This window comes from Rousettus aegyptiacus, unplaced genomic scaffold (assembly GCF_014176215.1).
Source record: "Rousettus aegyptiacus isolate mRouAeg1 unplaced genomic scaffold, mRouAeg1.p scaffold_m13_p_3, whole genome shotgun sequence".
In the NCBI taxonomy this organism is placed as follows: Eukaryota; Metazoa; Chordata; class Mammalia; order Chiroptera; family Pteropodidae; genus Rousettus; species Rousettus aegyptiacus.
Window position 1 is genome coordinate 30,698,277 of NW_023416306.1, and position 17,572 is coordinate 30,715,848.

At 37.1% G+C, this 17,572-nt stretch overlaps 2 pseudogenes; one reads left to right on the plus strand and one right to left on the minus strand.

Annotated features, from left to right (window-relative positions):
* Positions 1-8,533: 8,533 nt before the first annotated feature.
* Positions 8,534-8,652, minus strand: LOC118601519 (annotated as a pseudogene).
* Positions 8,653-17,241: 8,589 nt separating this feature from the next.
* Positions 17,242-17,359, plus strand: LOC118600977 (annotated as a pseudogene).
* Positions 17,360-17,572: the final 213 nt, after the last annotated feature.

A 17,572-nucleotide genomic window follows, 5' to 3' on the forward strand; every position in this document is an offset into this window, starting at 1 on the left:
ATTAGAATTAATTACTGTTGTTGTAGATGTTTTGCATTTCTACAGCACTTTGTATTTATAGAGAATTTTGTAATCACTTATTAACTTTCCCCCACCAGAACCTTGTGACATGGGCAACATTACTACAGATGTTTGTATTTGTCTTCTGGGAAGAAATCTGATGCATACTAGAATTAAGGAATCAAAATCCTATTGCAGCTCTTTCACTCACTGTGTGGCTTTGAGGAGCCAAATAATGAGAACTTGAACATTGTCTTACTCTATAATTTTATTATGATGAATAACTCATGAAGATGGTTCATTGCTTTGCTACATATCATATGTAGGTGTATAATAACTAAACCCTCTAAAATTCAGTTTTCTCTAGGTTTTAAAAAAGTAATATTAGTGTCTATATCATATTTTTACATATCAACTGCTTAGCAGAGTGCATAGCATATTTACTTAATAAATGCTTTATGAATGTTATCTATTATTTATACTATAATAAGACCCATGTTACATATGCATACTTATTGCCTCCATTTGATTGCTTTAAGTGTTCCTGTCTTTGGATAAAGATGCAGATGTACACTCACTTATTCAGCAGTACTTATCGAGTGACTACCACTTATCAGGCATTGTTCTTGGAGCTGGGGATACAGTAGTGAACAAGAAAAGGAGTTCCTACTCATATGAATCTTAAATTCTGGCAGCAGGGAGAGGACTTACATTATCATGGTGGAAGGGCTTACATTCTAGTGAGAGTTAGGCTGGGATAGAGAGAATAGAAGCATGATTAGGGTATATTTAGAAAATGTGTGGGGAAATTTTTTCTAAATTTTCATAGGAAAATTGTATTTTTATAGGAATAGGTTATGTATATATTTATAAGCTATTCATTTTTTACAAAAGTATTTAAATATATACTTATATTTTATTTAGAAATATACTTATGAATTTATAAAATATTTTAAAGAAAATATTTTAATTATTATATAAAAATACTACTACATTGAAAATTTTTAAATAGAAAAATTATTCATAAAGGAACCCTCATATACTACTAGTGGGACTGCAAATTGGTACAGCCACTATGGAAAACAGTATAGAAGTTCCTCAATAAACTAAGAATTGATCTATCTACCATATGATCCAGCAATCCCTCTACTGGGTATTTACCCCAAAGACTTGAAAACCCATATCCAAAAAGATATTTGCACACCGATGTTCATAGCAGCATTATTCACAGTGGCCAAGACATGGAAGCCACCGAAGTGTCCTATGATAGATGATTGACTAAACAAGCTGTGGTACATATATACAATAGAATATTACTCAGCCATAAGAAGAGATGAAATACTGCCATTTGCAACAACATGGATGGACCTAGAGATATTTGTGATAAGTGATATAAGCCAGACAGGAAAAATTGAAAATCACATGATATCATTGATATGTGAGATATAAACCTAAAAGCAACAAACGAACAAGACAAACAAACAGAGACTCAGGGACATGGACAATGGACTATTGGTTACCAGAGGGTAGGGGGTAGAGGAGAAAGAGAGTGGTAGACGGGGTAAAGGGAGTTGGATATAGGGGGTTTGGGAGAGGGTGAAGTGGGTAAAGAGGATCAAACATATGGTAGCTGAAGGAAACTGGACTTTGGGTGGTAAACACACAATAGAATATACAGATGTCAAATTATAATGTACACCTGAAAATTATATAATTATTAACTAATGTTACCATAATAAACTTAATAAAAAATTATTCATAATTTTATTACAATATCATTTCTTTTAAATTGCCTTAGCATATATTTGTACATAGTTTATTCAGTACATGTTTACCAAGCATTTTCCAGTGTTGCTAGAGCATGGGGAAAAAAAGGCTCAGTTTCCTGATGTGGGCATGGCTTGGGGTTGCAGACAGTTCAGTGGGATGGCAGCAATGGGAGAGAATATCACATAAAGGCATTCTGAACTCCCTTTGCCCAGGGCCTGCTTGGACGGGATGAGATGAAGGGAGAGGACTATTGGCCATGAGAAAAAAGAGCAGGTAAAGATGAGTAGACTGAAGCAGGACTAAAACTCTGGGACATGACAGATGCCTGAAGACCAGAGAGAAGATTCCAAAGGTAGAGAGGACCCCAGGTTCTCACTGTTGCCTTCTCAACCTCAGGTGATTTCTGGGGAAATACCTGCCCCTACACCCCACCCCAAAACACAAAAACTTGTATTTCTGTTAGAGTACTGGGGCTATGGATTGAAATTCAAGCCAGAGTCTCTTCCAAGATAACCCTGACATAGTTAATTTTGAGCTCTACAGGCCATGTGTTTGGCCTCTTGCTTTCTTTTCCTGCTGCCACCAATGTCTTCTCAGGCTGGGTTCTGCCTAGCTACATCTAAGTTGGAATGCAGTTTCCCAATTTATTCCTCACTCTTCAGACACTGAAATGACTTTATGAACAATTTTTAGATTTTTAAGGTTAGAATTAGATTATACAATTGAAAAAGATATCAGAAAGTTCACCTGGGAAGTTCTCCGTGTCCCTGACTCTGTCTGAAAAGTTTGTCCTGTCTAAAATGTCAGTTCCCTGATGGCAAGGTTTTATAAAATAAGAATAACAGTCACTCAATCACTAGAAATCTTCATAAATACCAGGAATAAATGTCTATGATCTTTAGGAAATGTGTTGGGGTCACTGCTGCTTCCTTCTAGCCCCTTTCCTGAAATACTCTCTTGATTCTGCTCTAGAGACAAGAACCTGTCAAAAAACCTTCACGCTTTCTTTATTCTGGACACCAGGCCCACAGGATTCCTGGTGCCTCCTTTAATGGGAAGGCCTCTACACTCTGCCTATAAGAGTAAAGAACAAGAGGTGTTAAATGATTTCAAGAGAAAACTCCCAGGCAGTGTCTCTGATCTTGGATTCTTTCCATTTTACCAAAGGATAAGTCAACCAGCTCATCCTCTGACATGAGGAGACCCAGGCATAAGTTGACAGCAGCTCTTAAGTATGCTGAGAAACCTCCGCAAATGGTTCATCTCAGGCACTAAGAACTTAGACTTCGAGTTTAGATTAAGTCTCTAGACATATTAAGGAGACGACCAACAATTTTTCTCTTTTACATGGTAATGCTAATTCACTTGTAAAAGAGAAGTACCAAAATAGTATCATGATTATAACAGTAGAAATGTAGGAGTATAAAATTTGTAATGTTATAAACAAATTAAGCATGAAATGCAAATACCATATCAGAGTGGGCTTGTTATCCAGATCTCAGCTGAAATTCTCTGAAAAGGTTACTAAGGTGAATAAAGGGCCTCAGTGTTAGGAAAAGGGGAGGGGTATAAAAAGAGAGGCTACAGAGAAAAGGGGAGGAAGTCTTAGGTTTATGTTTCCTGAGCTCTTCTCATGGATTTGAATGTTTACAGTCATGAATTCTCCCACTGTAGTATGTATGCCGGAGAGTTAATTTAATAACTGTTACTTGGGATAATACGGAGTGCTTCTTATGCTGACCATGACAGCTTAAAGATAGTTTTATTATGTTTGGGCTTCTATAACAAGATGCCATAGACTGGGTGGCTTATAAACAGTAGAAATTCATTTCTCACAGTTCTAGAGGCTGGGAAGTCCAAGATCAGGGTGCTGGTCTTGGATTTAGTGTCAGGCGAGGACCCGCTTCCTGGTTCATAGTCAGCTGTCTTTTTGCTGTAACCTCTGGCAGAAAAAAAGAGAGGAGGAAGCAAGCTCTCACATGACTCTTATAAGGGTACCAGTCCCATTTATGAGGGCTCCATCTTCAGGATCTTATGTAATTCTAATTACCTCCCAGAGGTCCCACTTCCTAATACCATCACATTGGGATTGGGGGGTTTCAACATATGAATTTTGGGGGGACACAGACATTCAGTTCATAACAAAGACATTTAATAAGCTGCAGATCTGATCGCTTCAATACTCTGCTCAAAATCCTCCATTGGTTCCCAGTGCCAGTAGCACAAATCACTCGTTTATTGGTTTGCTCATAATATTTCTTCATTCTTTCCACTAATATTAAGTAACAGATTCTGTGCTAGGTGCTGGAGATGTAGCAGTAAAGAAAATAGACAAGGGAGTCTCACCCCTCTTGGAGCTTGCCTATATCTTGTGGTGGAGACAGACAGTAAACAATTTAAGCAGAGATGATATTTTGACCATAAACTAATATGGATTTTTTTCACATACATCCTAATTCTAATTGTGTTCCCAAAATCTAATCATATTCCCCTGCACTCATTCCACCAATATGGCCCTCACCTAAAGAAGGAACATATGATAGAGAAGAAACTCCTTCCAGAGGAGATGATGAAATAAAAGGAAGCACTTTTGTTGGGAGTAGGGCAATGGAAGTGGGAGGATACAATAAAAATATTCAGATAGGGAGAAGAGTGACCTGAGACTCTTTGAGCGTGGTGGCAGGCTGAAGCCTAGGAGAAGCTCTATGTTTGACATGGAGGTAGGGGAGGGGAGAGTGGGTAACAGGGGAGCATCTGAGAAGGCAAGTTTCTGGGTAGAACTCCTCAAATAATCCTGCCAGTTGCCAATGGTCTGTATCTAGCATGCAGAGATTCAAAGGTTCCTGTGTGGACCCAGAGCGTGTGAGGAGAGCAAGACCGAGGGACTCCGGGGCAGTTGAGATGATGACAATAATGGAGATTGGTGCCCCCAGAGTTCTGGTGGTAGTGTTTTTTATCCTAATTGGATTCCAGAAAGACAGAAATTGACAGATAGGGATGGATTATAGATAAGCAGATGAAATAGCTCAGTTGAAGGCCAGAAAAAAAGAGCGTGGACTTCAGCTGTACTACCATGTTTACAAAGAAAAGGAGTAAACTTACATTGTGACATTGTGCTTGAGAAGAAGGAGACGGAGAGGAAGAACACTCCTATGAGGACTGAATTTTTAAAAATTTTTTTAGGACAGTTAGTTTTGCTTAAATATTTCTTTGGGGGAAGGGACAGCTCAATTAGAGGTCTTTTATTATTTTTTTAAACCTATCAGGCCATGAATTCATAGGGCATGGGCTCCAGCAGCTCAGGTTCCTTTCTTTTCATTCTCACAAAGTGTGCTTCTCTGGGTGGAGTAGGTTGGTGCTTCATTTGAACCCAGGTATTTTTCTTTCTGGCTTCCTTCTTTTTTTGATCATTTTCCTTCACACATTTCAGGAAGCTATCTCGGCTCTTAGAGTGCTTAACATGCCCAATGCATACATTAATTCTCTTGGCAAGAATCTTGCCCTTAACTTGTTTTTTTAACAACAGTGCCAATAGCATGCTGGGTAACAGTGTAAACTCTTCCAGTTTTGCCATGGTAACATATGTGGGGCATTCCTTTTGGAACAGTCCCCATTCCCTTGATGTCTACAGTATCACCTTTCTTGTAGATTCACATGTGGCCAAAGGAACAATTCCATGTTTTCTAAAAGGCCTAGAGAACATAAAACGGATGCTTCTCCTCTTTCCATTTGTGTTAGTCATTTTGGCGTATTACTGAAAGATGGTAGTTCCAGCTGAAATGGAAGACTGAATTTTTGAATTGACTTAATACTTAATGGAAAGAGACTATCACACATGGAAAGGTCAAGGGGCAAAGAGAGAATGAAAAGAAGGCTGGACTGATAGAAAAGGTTTAGCCCATAAGTCTTTTTTTTGCTATAAAGAGAAGCATAATATTTGTTGATCGATTAATGTTTTAAAGCACATGTTTTATGGTGTTATGCCTCTGCTTAAAATCCTTCAATAGTTTTCTATTGCATTTAGAATGAATCCTAAATTCTTAATAGGACCTAAAAGCCTCCATAATATTGTGTCCTTTTCTTTCCAACACCTTCTAGCACTACTTCGTTCTAATCTCACCAGTCACAATAAGCTAATATTTACTGAACAATTACAGTCCTCACACACTATGAGGCAGGTATAAATAAGGAAACCAAAGTCCAGAGAGGTTGTAGAACTCATTCAGAGTCACACAGTAAGTGTGAGGCATAGCTGGGATTCAAACCCAGGCAATTTGACTGTGGTACCTGGGCTCTTCACTACTGCGCTGCCTGTTTGAATTCCTCATAGTGCAAGCTCTTTCCCACTTCAACACCTTTGCATATGTTCCCTTAAATTATCCTCATTTTTTTTTTTGGATTCTTTTTTCTTGTTGCTGTTTTGATTGGGTGTTTTCTGCTACTTTATCTTCTAAATCGCTGATTCATTCTTCTGCTTCATCTAATTTCCTCCATCTAATCTAAGATATTCTTCATTTTATTGTGTTCATTTCTGACTGATTTTTTAAATGTTTTATATATCCACTTTTATGTTTTGTCTCCTTGTTAAAGTTCTTACTGAGTTCATCTTCTCTTCCCTTAAGTTCATTGATCATCCTTTCAACCAGTGTTTTGAACTCTGCATCTGGTAGATTGCTTTTCTCCATGTAGTTTAGCAATTTTTCTGGAGCCTTGTTCTGTTCTTTCATTTGGGACATGTTTCTTTGTCTCCTCATTTTGGCTGCCTCCCTGTGTTTATTTCTGTGTGTTAGGTAGGACTGCTATGTCTCACAGACTTGAGTGGTCTTATGCAGTAGGTGTCCTGTGGTACCCGGTGGTACAGTCTTCCTTGGTCACCTGAGCCAGGTGCTCCAGGTATGTTTCTTTTATGGGTTGTTTGTGCCCTCCTGTTTTAGTTGAACCTTGGTTGCTGTTTGTACATTAGTGGGAAGGATTGACCCTCAGGCTAATTGGTTGTGAGGACTGGCTGGTGACTACAGTGGAGGAGCTATTGTGCAGAGGTTGACCATATAGAGCAGGATTTGCTTTAGCAGGTCTCTGGTGCCTGCCCAGTCTGCCCATGGGGTGTGTCATCTTTGGACGTGGACCTAATTGGTACTCTGGCTCAGACCAAAGATGGCCACTGGGCATACAGGCTGGGGCCTCCTGGGAGGGGCTCTAGTGTAGGCCTAGGAAAGCCACTGCCTCTGATGTTCATGGGGCCACTTAGTATGAGCTACAAAGTGATCTGCTAATGGTTGCCACTTTTGCTGAGCTTGGAGGCACCTGGCTGAGGCTAAGCCAGGAAATAAAATTGGCTGTAACTAGTGCCAGGCTTGGGGCTGCTCAGCAAGAGCTACAGATTACACCAAGACTAGATGCTGTTGTTTGGGGTTTGTGAACCTTTGAGAGATTTTAGGAAAGGCTGCAGCATGAGTTAAGACAGGCCATTTGAATGGAAAAGCCACAGGAAGCGAATTGGGTAGGCCTGCAAGTTTGAAGGGGCAGGGTCTTAGAGAATCACCAGGGCAGGGTGAGGTGAGCAATGTTAGCCAGGTTGATGGAGACTCAGATATGGTGGTCATGCCATTGCCTTTGCACACTGGTAGGAGGAGGGCTCAACAAAGGAACAATGGCCTCTACCAGCACTTCTGTCTGAGAGAAAGCTGCCCCTCCAGCCCTTACCTCAAAGCCAGACAATTCAGTTCTTCCCTATATGGCCGTGGCACCTTTTGAGCAGCTGCCCCAGCACTGGAGCTCAGAACTAGTAAGTCCAGCAGCAAGTAAGTCCTTGTGCGGGCCTTTTAAAAGGAATTCTAGCCGCCCTCCATCTCACTCAGCCACAATCTCCACTGGTTTTCACAGCCAGATATTATGGGGACTTTTCTTCCCAGCACTGGAACCCTGGGCTGGAGTGCCTGGTGTGGGGGTAGGACCCCTCCCTTCTTCAGGGGAACCTCTACAGCTGAGATATCCCTCTTGATTTTTAACCGCTGTTTGAGGGTGTGCGAACAGCCCAGTTCTGCATCGCTGCCCCTCCTACCAGTCTCAAGGTGACCTCTTCTGTGTGTCCCCAGTTGTAGGACTTTTTTCAGCTAGATTTCAGGTGACTCCCACTGATGGCTGTTCTGTAGTTTAGTTGTAATTTTTGTGTGGTTGTGAGAAGAGGCAAGCACAGCATTTATTTACTCTACCATCTTGACCAGAAGGCCTGTCTCTAATTTCTTAATATCTGACAGCATACAGATTGTTCTTTTCTACTTGCAGAAGACATTTTAGAGGGTGTATTTTACATCTCTTTTTCAACACTGAAGAAAAATTTTACAGGTGTGCATACTTCTATAACTTTATTAAATGAAGAATCCCCATGATTTTTGTTCATGATTACTCTAGTATTCCAAAGCTTCCATTTTTAAATAAAATTATTCAATGATACTTAAAACTTTAAAGTTATAGAGTCCTTAATATAAGAAAATAGGATGTTTCTTTTTGAAATATTATTGTCCACGTACATGGAAAATATGTATTTCTCTTTGAAAAACTATCCTTTTAAGAAGGTCGCATAGTATAACAGTGGTGATAATGCTCTCATAAACCCTCTGAACTGTGTTGGTAAGATTTATCTATCTATCTATCTATCTATCTATTAATTAATTTATTTATTTATTAGAAAAGGCAACCCTTGGTTGACCTCACAGATTGCAAGGACCTTGTCAGCTTACAATTTTTTATTTTTCATTTTTTATGCCTACAGTACCTGATCTTCCTAGGAAGTCTCCTATCCAAGTACTAAACAGGCCCAACCCTGCTTAGCTTTCGAGATCAGACGGGATCGGGCTTTTTCAGGGTGTAATGACCGTAGACTGTGTTGGTAAGATTTAATAAAACACTTTCTACCAGGAAAAAAAAGAAACCTCATTAAAAATGGTTTTAATAGTGTTTGTCTTCTTATAATGTACTTTAGGGTGGAGAGTGAACATCTTTTCTACGCCTTTGCAAATTATACTCCTTTATAAGTTTAGATCTATGCCAACATTTTATCCTTTGAGCTTTTAATATGAAATGCCTCTGAGAATTACTTTAATGTGAATATTTTAAAGTATTTGTCAACATCATTTCCTCCTTTTCTCATTTATGTTGTTAAGTTCATCTTTACTACATTCCTCTCCCTGCATATATAGGGTCTCTTGAATAGTGACAGTATCATCTATGGTCGGCTATTTCTTCTGTAACTCATTTATATTTGATTCGGATTTCAGTTTGAGAGTTCTTTATATGTTCTGGATGCAAGTCCTTTATCAAATATCTGATTTGCAAATATTTTTCTTAACAATATTTGTCAAAGGGTAGAAGTTTAGAATTTTGATGAAGTCCAGTTTTTCAATGTGTTCTTTTATTGATCTTGCTTGGATGGTATTTCTAAAAACTCTGCCTATCTTAGAGTCACAAAGGTTTACTTATGTTTTCTTCTAAGAGTTTTATAGTTTCGCATTTTGCATTTAGGTCTATGATTAATTTTGGGTTAATTTGCAGCATGTGAGGTATAGGTTTTTGGGGGGTGGTGGCAAATGGATGCCTAATTATTCTGGTACCATTTGTTGGAAAGTCTCATTTCTCCATTGATTTGGCTTTTTATTTTGGTCAAAAATCATTTGGCCATTTGTGTGTTTGGTCTATTTTTGGATTCTCTATTTCAGGAATTGACTATTTTCTCTTTAAAGGGCTAGATACTAAATATTTTAAGCTCTACAGGCCATCTGTAGCAACTGCTTACTTTGACTGTGTAGCATGAAAGCAGCCATAGATAACATGTAAACAAATGGGCATCATTAAGCTAAACTGTATTTACAAAAATAGGCAATGGGTCAGATTTGGCCTACAGGCCAAAGTTTGCCAATCCTCCTTTAGTTATACATTGATTTTTGTGTCTTCTCCAGTACCTCACTGTGTTGGTTATTGTAGCTTTATAGGAATTCTTGAAATCCGGTAATTTGAGTCTTCCACTTTCTTCTATTCCTCAATTGTTTTGGTCATTCTACTTTCTTTACCTTTCCATATAAATCTATTTTAAAATCCTGCTGGGAATATAAGGATCAATTTAGGGAAAATTAAAATGTTAACAATATTAATTTTTCTAATCTTTGAATTTAATGTCTCTTCATTTATTTGGGTCTTCTCTGATTTCTTTCATCAGCATTTTGTAATTTCTAAATATGTAGGTATTTTCCAGATATCTTCCTAGTTATTAAATCATGAAAACTATAAGTTCTAGTTTAATTCTGATACGGTCTGACAGTATACTTTGTACGATTTCAGTTTTTAAAAATTTGTTAAGGTTTAATAGCCAGAATATTAACTATCTGGATGAATATTCCACGTGCATTTGAAATGAATGTATATTATGCTCTTCTTGGGTGCAGCACTCTATAAATTTCAATATGGTCAAGTTGATTGATAATATTGTTTAGGTCTCCTATATCCTTGATAATTTTCTACCTATTACAGAAAGAAGACTGTTGAAGGCTCCAGTGGATTTGTCTCTATATCTTTTCAGTTCTATCAGTTTTTCCTTCGTGTATTTTGGACATTAATTCTTAGGGGCATGTACATTTCAAATTGTTGTCTTCTTGGGTAATTGACCTATTTATCATTATGTGATTTTCCTCTTTATTGGTGGTAATTTTCCTTGTTCTGAAGTCTACTTTTTCTGATATTCAAAGAGCCAATCCAGTTTTTCTCTGTATTTGCATATACATATGGTTGAATTGTATATCCATATGTAACATATAATATAATTGTATTTAAAGTAGGTTTTTAAATTATTTATTTGTTTATATTTTTATTATGGTGGCATTGGTTAACAAAATCCACTAAGTTTCAGGTATACAATTCAACAGTAAGGAATATACATATTGCATTGTGTAGGGTTTTTGTTTTTGTTTTTTTTTAAAGCAGCACGTAGTTATATAGTTTGGTCTTTTTAAAATTGGATCTGAGAATTTCTGTTTTAATTGGTAAGTACAGGTGATTTACATTTGTTGTGATAATTGAAATGGTTGGATTTAGGTGTTCTATTATATTATTTTTCTGTTTATCTTTTCTGTTCTTGCTCCTCTTTTCTTCTTGCCTGGCTTCCTTTGGAGTTTTTGCATATTTATTAGTATTCTTTTTTAATTTATCCATTGGCTTTTTTGGCTATATAGCTTTGCATTTTTTTAGTGGTTGCTCCAATGGTTATTATAATAGACATACCTAACTCTCGCAATCTATTTAGATTGAATATTTTATCACTTCAAGTGAAACATAGAAAGCCTTAAAACCACAAGTTCCCTTTATCCCCTCCCTTTATAAGGGTCTTACATATTTCATCTATAAACACAATGTTATAACTGTTGCTTTCAATATTCATACATATTTTATTATACTTTAGAGGAGAAAAACAGTCTATTTACCCTGATACTTACCCTTTCTATTGTTCTTAAGTGGGAAACTAAGTTCCAGGTGTCTTTCTGGGATCGTGTCCCTTTAGCCTGAAGAACTTCCTTTGGCATTTCTTTAGAGTAGGTCTGCTAGTTACAAGTTCTTAGTTTTCTTAAATATGAGATTGTTTCTAGTTCATCTTCATTTTTGAAAGATATTTTAGCTGGATGTACATTGTGGGTTAATAGTCGTTTTTTAAAACACTTTAAAGATGTTGTTACACTGTCTTCTGGCCTATATGGTTTTTGATAAGAAATCTACAGCCATTTGATTTATAACATTATTTTTCTCTGATTGTTTTCAAAATTTATTTCTCTTTGGTTTTAAGAAGCTTGATTATGATGTATCTGGGCATGGTTTTCTTTTCACTTATCCTGTTTGGGGTTCATTGAGCTTTATGAATTTGTAAATTTATTACTTTCTTTAAATTTGGGCAATTTTCAGTCATTATTTCTTCAAATATATTTTCTGTATCAATAATATAGAATTTTAATTTATATTTATATATTTTATAAATATTTATAAATTACCTATTATATAATATCATTAAATATTTATGTTTATATATTATATGGTATTATTAAATATTATATAATATATGAATATATAATATATCAATTTATATATAATAGATATTTAGTCTAATTTATATTAGGCTAAACCAAGTGGTGGTAATGAATATCTTTTCAAAGGGGTTTAATTTTATGAAGTTCTTATAATTCTGGAACTCATAGTATATAATATATTAGCTAAAATTGTATTTCCAGATCTTTAACTTTCAGAGCTTAATTGTTAAGTGATTAAGTTAATTAATAAACAATCTTTGGCTGCCTGAACTATTTCTAAGAAACAGATGCAAAAATATTTCTCCCTAAACATAGTGAGATTTTGATTTACCCTCATTTCTTAGAGTTGCATTGTATTATCAAATGTGAAAAATATGCAAATACACCAGATGATTATTTGCTACCTAAATTTTCTTAAGATGGTATATAGTAGGTGTCCATGAAAAAAATTAGCTGAATTACTCTTGCTTTTCCGTCTTCTAGTTTTCTCCTATATCTGGAGAAAAGAAAAATTGATTACCTTAGTTAAAGGAGATAATTAATAAAATTGATTGACTATGCTAGGTATTTTTTTTTCTTCAGTAACTACAAAAATGCCTTTAACATACACAAAAGCACCCAATTAAAATCTGTTGAATCAATGAATGAATTGATCATGGCAGTGACAATAAAGACAAAAGCCAAAGATTTAGTCTAAAATATCTTTACATCAAGAGGTACTCCTTTTCCCAATTTAAAAACATTTGTTTCTGGAGTATGGAAGGGGTATGGTATTAGCTCCCTAAGTCAGAAGAGAAGGAAAAAACTTACGGAAAGAAAACTCCAGTGAAGAAAAGAATAGGACAAGAAGAATAAGAAATGAAAGAAAGAGTAAACTAAAAGGAAAAAAAATCCAAAAAGAGGATTAATTGGATAAAAGGAAAGACAAATGAAAAAAAAAAAAGGAGATGGAATATGATAGATAAAAGATGACGTTTTGAAACACTAGCCTTTTACCAGTAAATGTTGTATTATTAGAAAAAGAACTTTGAGGTCAATGAGACCATTTATTATCAACTACTTAAAATACTAACGAATGTGTAAAGTAGTTTCACACTTGGGCTTCAGAGGTTCCTCTCAACAACGTCTTACTCCCTTTCCACTCCTACCAACTCCTCCTCCCCCTCTAATCCTTCCTCTCACTTTCCTTCTCATTCCCTCAGGGACTGCATGTGCACACACCCACAAAGACCAAAAAAATCTGTAGAGAAATGCACCCACACAGACATTTATACCTAGAAACACATATGGTCAGATTCAGGAGACCCATTTCCATAGTTCATGTCCATGTGATGCAGAAAATATACCCACAAGGAGATATCCACAACCTCAGTTTCTACATGAAGACAAAATGAAATTTAAACCTTACTTCACTGAGATCAAATATATACAAAATATAATATACCCAGAGTAAAATAAATATTCCAGGACTCCTGTTATTGCCACATATCCTTACACAGAGACACCGGCGGCTTTACACATGCTGATTCCTGCATTTAGATCACTCTCTATTCTAATTACACATGTTAAAATCCTGTCTCTGCTTCAAGCACTTGTTTAAATGCCATTTTCTACATGAAGCTTTCCCAAATCACTTCAGCCAAAAACAATCTCCCTCTCCTTTATAGGAGATTTATATAGCAGTTTATCTGTGCCAGGCACACCCTGAAATATTGTGAGTATTTTTGTGTAATTATTATTTCCTACTTTTCAATTACCAGGATTCACTTCTAGATAACATACACTCTCCGTGCTTTATTGAAAAAAAATAGCCTTTAATAGATAATACTTCATTCTAATGGGAGAAAACTAAGACACACTAGAGGAAGGCAGCTTCCTGAGAAATAGTGGAACCCACTGTCCTCTGTGAGGAGACTGCAGCTTATGGTTATTGCAGCAGCCTGATGTTTTAGATGGCTCTCCCTGCCTCTGCCGCTGGTCAGGAGGGTGGAGATTAACTAGGAGAAACAGAAAGGAGAAGTAGGAGTCAGCATTCCTCAGCTTTACAAGTAGAAAGACTTCATCTTATCAAGGTTCTCTGAGCCAGCGGTGTCTTAAGGATGGACCAACTGTAATTAATAAAATTGATCGACTATGCTAGGTATTTTTTCTGTTTCTCCAGTAACTACAATGCCTTTAACATACACAAAAGCACCCAATTAAAATTTGTTGAATCAATGAATGAATTGATCATGGCAGTGACAATGAAGACAAAAGCCAAAGATTTAGTCTAAAATATCTGTACATCAAGAGATGCTCCCTTTCCCAATTTAAAAACATTTCTTTCTGGAGTATGGGAGGGGTATGGTATTAGCTCCCTAAGTTAGAAGAGAAGAAAAAAACTTAGAGAAAGAAAACTCCAATGAAGAAAGAAATAGGACAAGAAAGATAAGAAGTGAAAGAAAGAAGAAAATAAAAGGAAAAAATCCAAAAAGAAGATTAAATTGGACAAATTGGTCCAACAGATAGGTGAAAAGGTTCTCAATATCACAAATCATCAGGGGAAAGCAAATCAAAATCACAATGAGATATCACCTCACGCCTGTTAGAATGACTGTCCTCAAAAAGACAGCATAGGGATTATAGTCGATAATATTGTAATAACTGTGTATCGAGCCAGGTGGGTGCTTGACTAATTTGGGAGGAGAGGATCACTTTGTAAATTATATTATGCTAGACACCTGAAACTAATATAAAATAATATTAAATGTCATCTGTAATTGAAAAGAAAAATTAAAATAAAAAAGATCACCACTGTCAAGGATATGGAGAAAAGAGAACCCTCATGCACTGTAAATTAGTACAGCCACTATGGAAAAGAGGATGGAGGTTCTTAAGAAAATTAAAAATAGAAGTACCCCACTTCAGGGTATTTATCTGAAGGAAATGAAATCACTACCTGGAAGAGATATCTGAACACTCATGTTCATTTCAGCAGTATTTACAGTAGCTAAGACCTAAGTGTCCATTGAGGGATGAATGGATAAAGACGACGTGTTACACACACATACACACGCACATGTGCGCGCACACACAATGCAATATTATTCTGCTGTAAATAAAATAAGGAAATCCTACCTTTTGTGGAAACATGGATGGACCTTGAGGGCACTATGCTAAGTAAAATAAATCAGATAGAGAAAGATAAATACTATGTGATCTCACTTAAATGTGGAATCTAAAAAAAACCTGAACTCATAAAAACAACAGATTGGTGGTTGCCAGCTGCAGTGGGTGAGGGGTGGGGGAAATGGTGAGTCAAAAGGTACAAACTTCCAGTTATAAGACAAGTTCTGGGGATCTAATATATAGCATGGTGACTGTAGTTAACAATACTGTATTGTATCTTTGAAAGTTGCTAAGAGAGTAGTTCTCATCACAGGAAAATATAGATAACATGTAAGATGATGCAAGTTAACTAAACTTTTTGTAATCATTTACTAATATATACATATATCAAACCATTATGTTGTACACCTTAAACTAATATAATATTACGTTGATTATATGTCAATAAAACGGGGAAAGGGAGAACTATTGCTGTTTGGAAGCCAATTGCTCCCAAATACACACCTAGAGCTCAGTGCTTTATCTCATGAGGATTATTTTTCATTCATAATGTATAGATTGCTGCCCCTGCCTCTAGAGATTCTGATTAAGTCTGGGGTAAGGCTAGGAAATCTATATTTTTACAAGCCTCCGAGTGATTCTGATGTGAGGCAAGGATTGAGAGCTACTGGAGTAGACAGATGATCTATCTGTTCCTGTTGCTGAGCCGGCCTGGCTGAGAGTTGAGTGGGCATGTGCTGCCCTCTAGTGCCTCTGATTGCTTCCTACACTTCTGCATCGTATAGTAACACTGCTGAGTGCTGGTGGTCTTGCTGCTTGACACTGCTCTGGGGCTTCCTGTCCAACTCTCTGGAAATCTTAGCTCTTGGGCATTAATAAAAATGCTAATGTATAAAAATGTTGCTGCTCAATAGCAAAAACTATGCTCCTCTGTCCCAACACCTTGGCATATCTGAGGTAATCAGTAATATTTTCTGAGAAAGACATAGCAAAACTCCCTCATAAGGCTTGGATGGAGGGACAACACACATTGGTGGCATATCTTTCAGGATTTTTATAGGGGTATGATATGACCCATGGTACATATGAATCGATAACCGTGAATAGTTTTCTTAGGAAATTCTACCATTTCAATGATCGTGGTGCGGTAGCATTATCATGGAAGCAAGGTCTGGCTTTAGCATGTTTGCTAGAAACAAATGAATATTAATCCTTTAGAATTATGTAGTCCTCCAGAGTCCACAGAGGCTTTTCATGTACTTCATCTCCCTTGTTTGCTGTTCACTATAACCCGTGAGGCAGAAAGGGCAACTGTGAGGATCTCTACCCACATAATTGAAAATGACAAACAGTATGTTCATTATATGCATGTGCTGTATTTAGGAAGACACTGACCCCACTGCCCTATCCACAAAAGTACCCTCCATCAACGAGTCCAAAATCAATAAATAAACCTGTACTGAAGGCCAATTCTGCAAAAGGCGTGAGATTATCTTTGGTTCTAACTCCTCAGATCTGAGAGGAGCAGAGGCTGGGTGAGCTTCTGTAGAGGAGTTTGCAGCAGATGGTTTAAATGGTTTAGTGGGATGACAGTGGCTATGGGTTATCTGTAAGGTAGGTGCAACGATTAGAGCAGGTGTGAGGTTGGCAAGTTTCGATGGTTTTGCCTGGGACAAGAGGTCAGGCTGATGGAGACTGAACACTGTTTCAACAGCAAAAAGGCAGCAGCAGTTGCAGGAAGCAGAAGCTGGTTGAGTAGGATATATAGTGTTCTGTTAAACTCCTCTCCATCCCATTGGTGAGGGAGAGAGTCCCGCCCTAGGGTTCTGGGGATGGCTGAACGAATAACACTGACACTAGACCTATGAGGTTAACAGAAGCTTGTTAATCACATGTATTCAGAGCCCAGAGGAGGAGGGCACCACACAGCATGCAGTGCCACTCTGGCTCAGGTTAATGTGAGACTGAACCTTTGCAGCAGCACAGAGGACAGCAGCAGCTTCAGGAAGCAGGAGCAGGTTGGGTAGGAATAATAAAAGTAATAAAAGATTCAATTTACTTTGTAGGTATTTTGACTGGCTACTAAAGGTCTGATGCAAGCTGCTTTTTAGTTGTTTTTTGCTAACCTGTCATTCAGTGTTCTTTGGCTGAAAAAAGTCTTCCCTGTACTGTTAGGGAATTTGCAAGTTGAGAAAAGATGTTGAAATGGCTCAAATTCATCCCATATTCAGGATGAGATTCTTCTTATTAAATTATCTGAAATGTATGGATCTATATTTAAGATTAAAATATAAAAAGAGTCTGCAGTCATGCCACCCTGAACAAGCCTGATCCCATCTGATCTCAGAACCTAAGCAGGGTTAGGCCTGGTAGTACTTGGATAGGAGACCACCTAGGAAGACCAGGTGCTGTAGGCATAAAAAATAAAAAATAAGGTATTGTAAGCTGACAAGGTCCTTGCAATCTGTGAGGTCAACCAAGGGTTGCCTCGCCTAAAACAAATAAAAAAGAAAAAATATATAAAAAAATATAAAGAGAACATTTAAGAAAAACATTTACTAGTCCATTTCTTTATCAAATCATTTTCAGAACATTCTTCCTTACAGCTTGTAAAAAGTTCCTCATGCTAA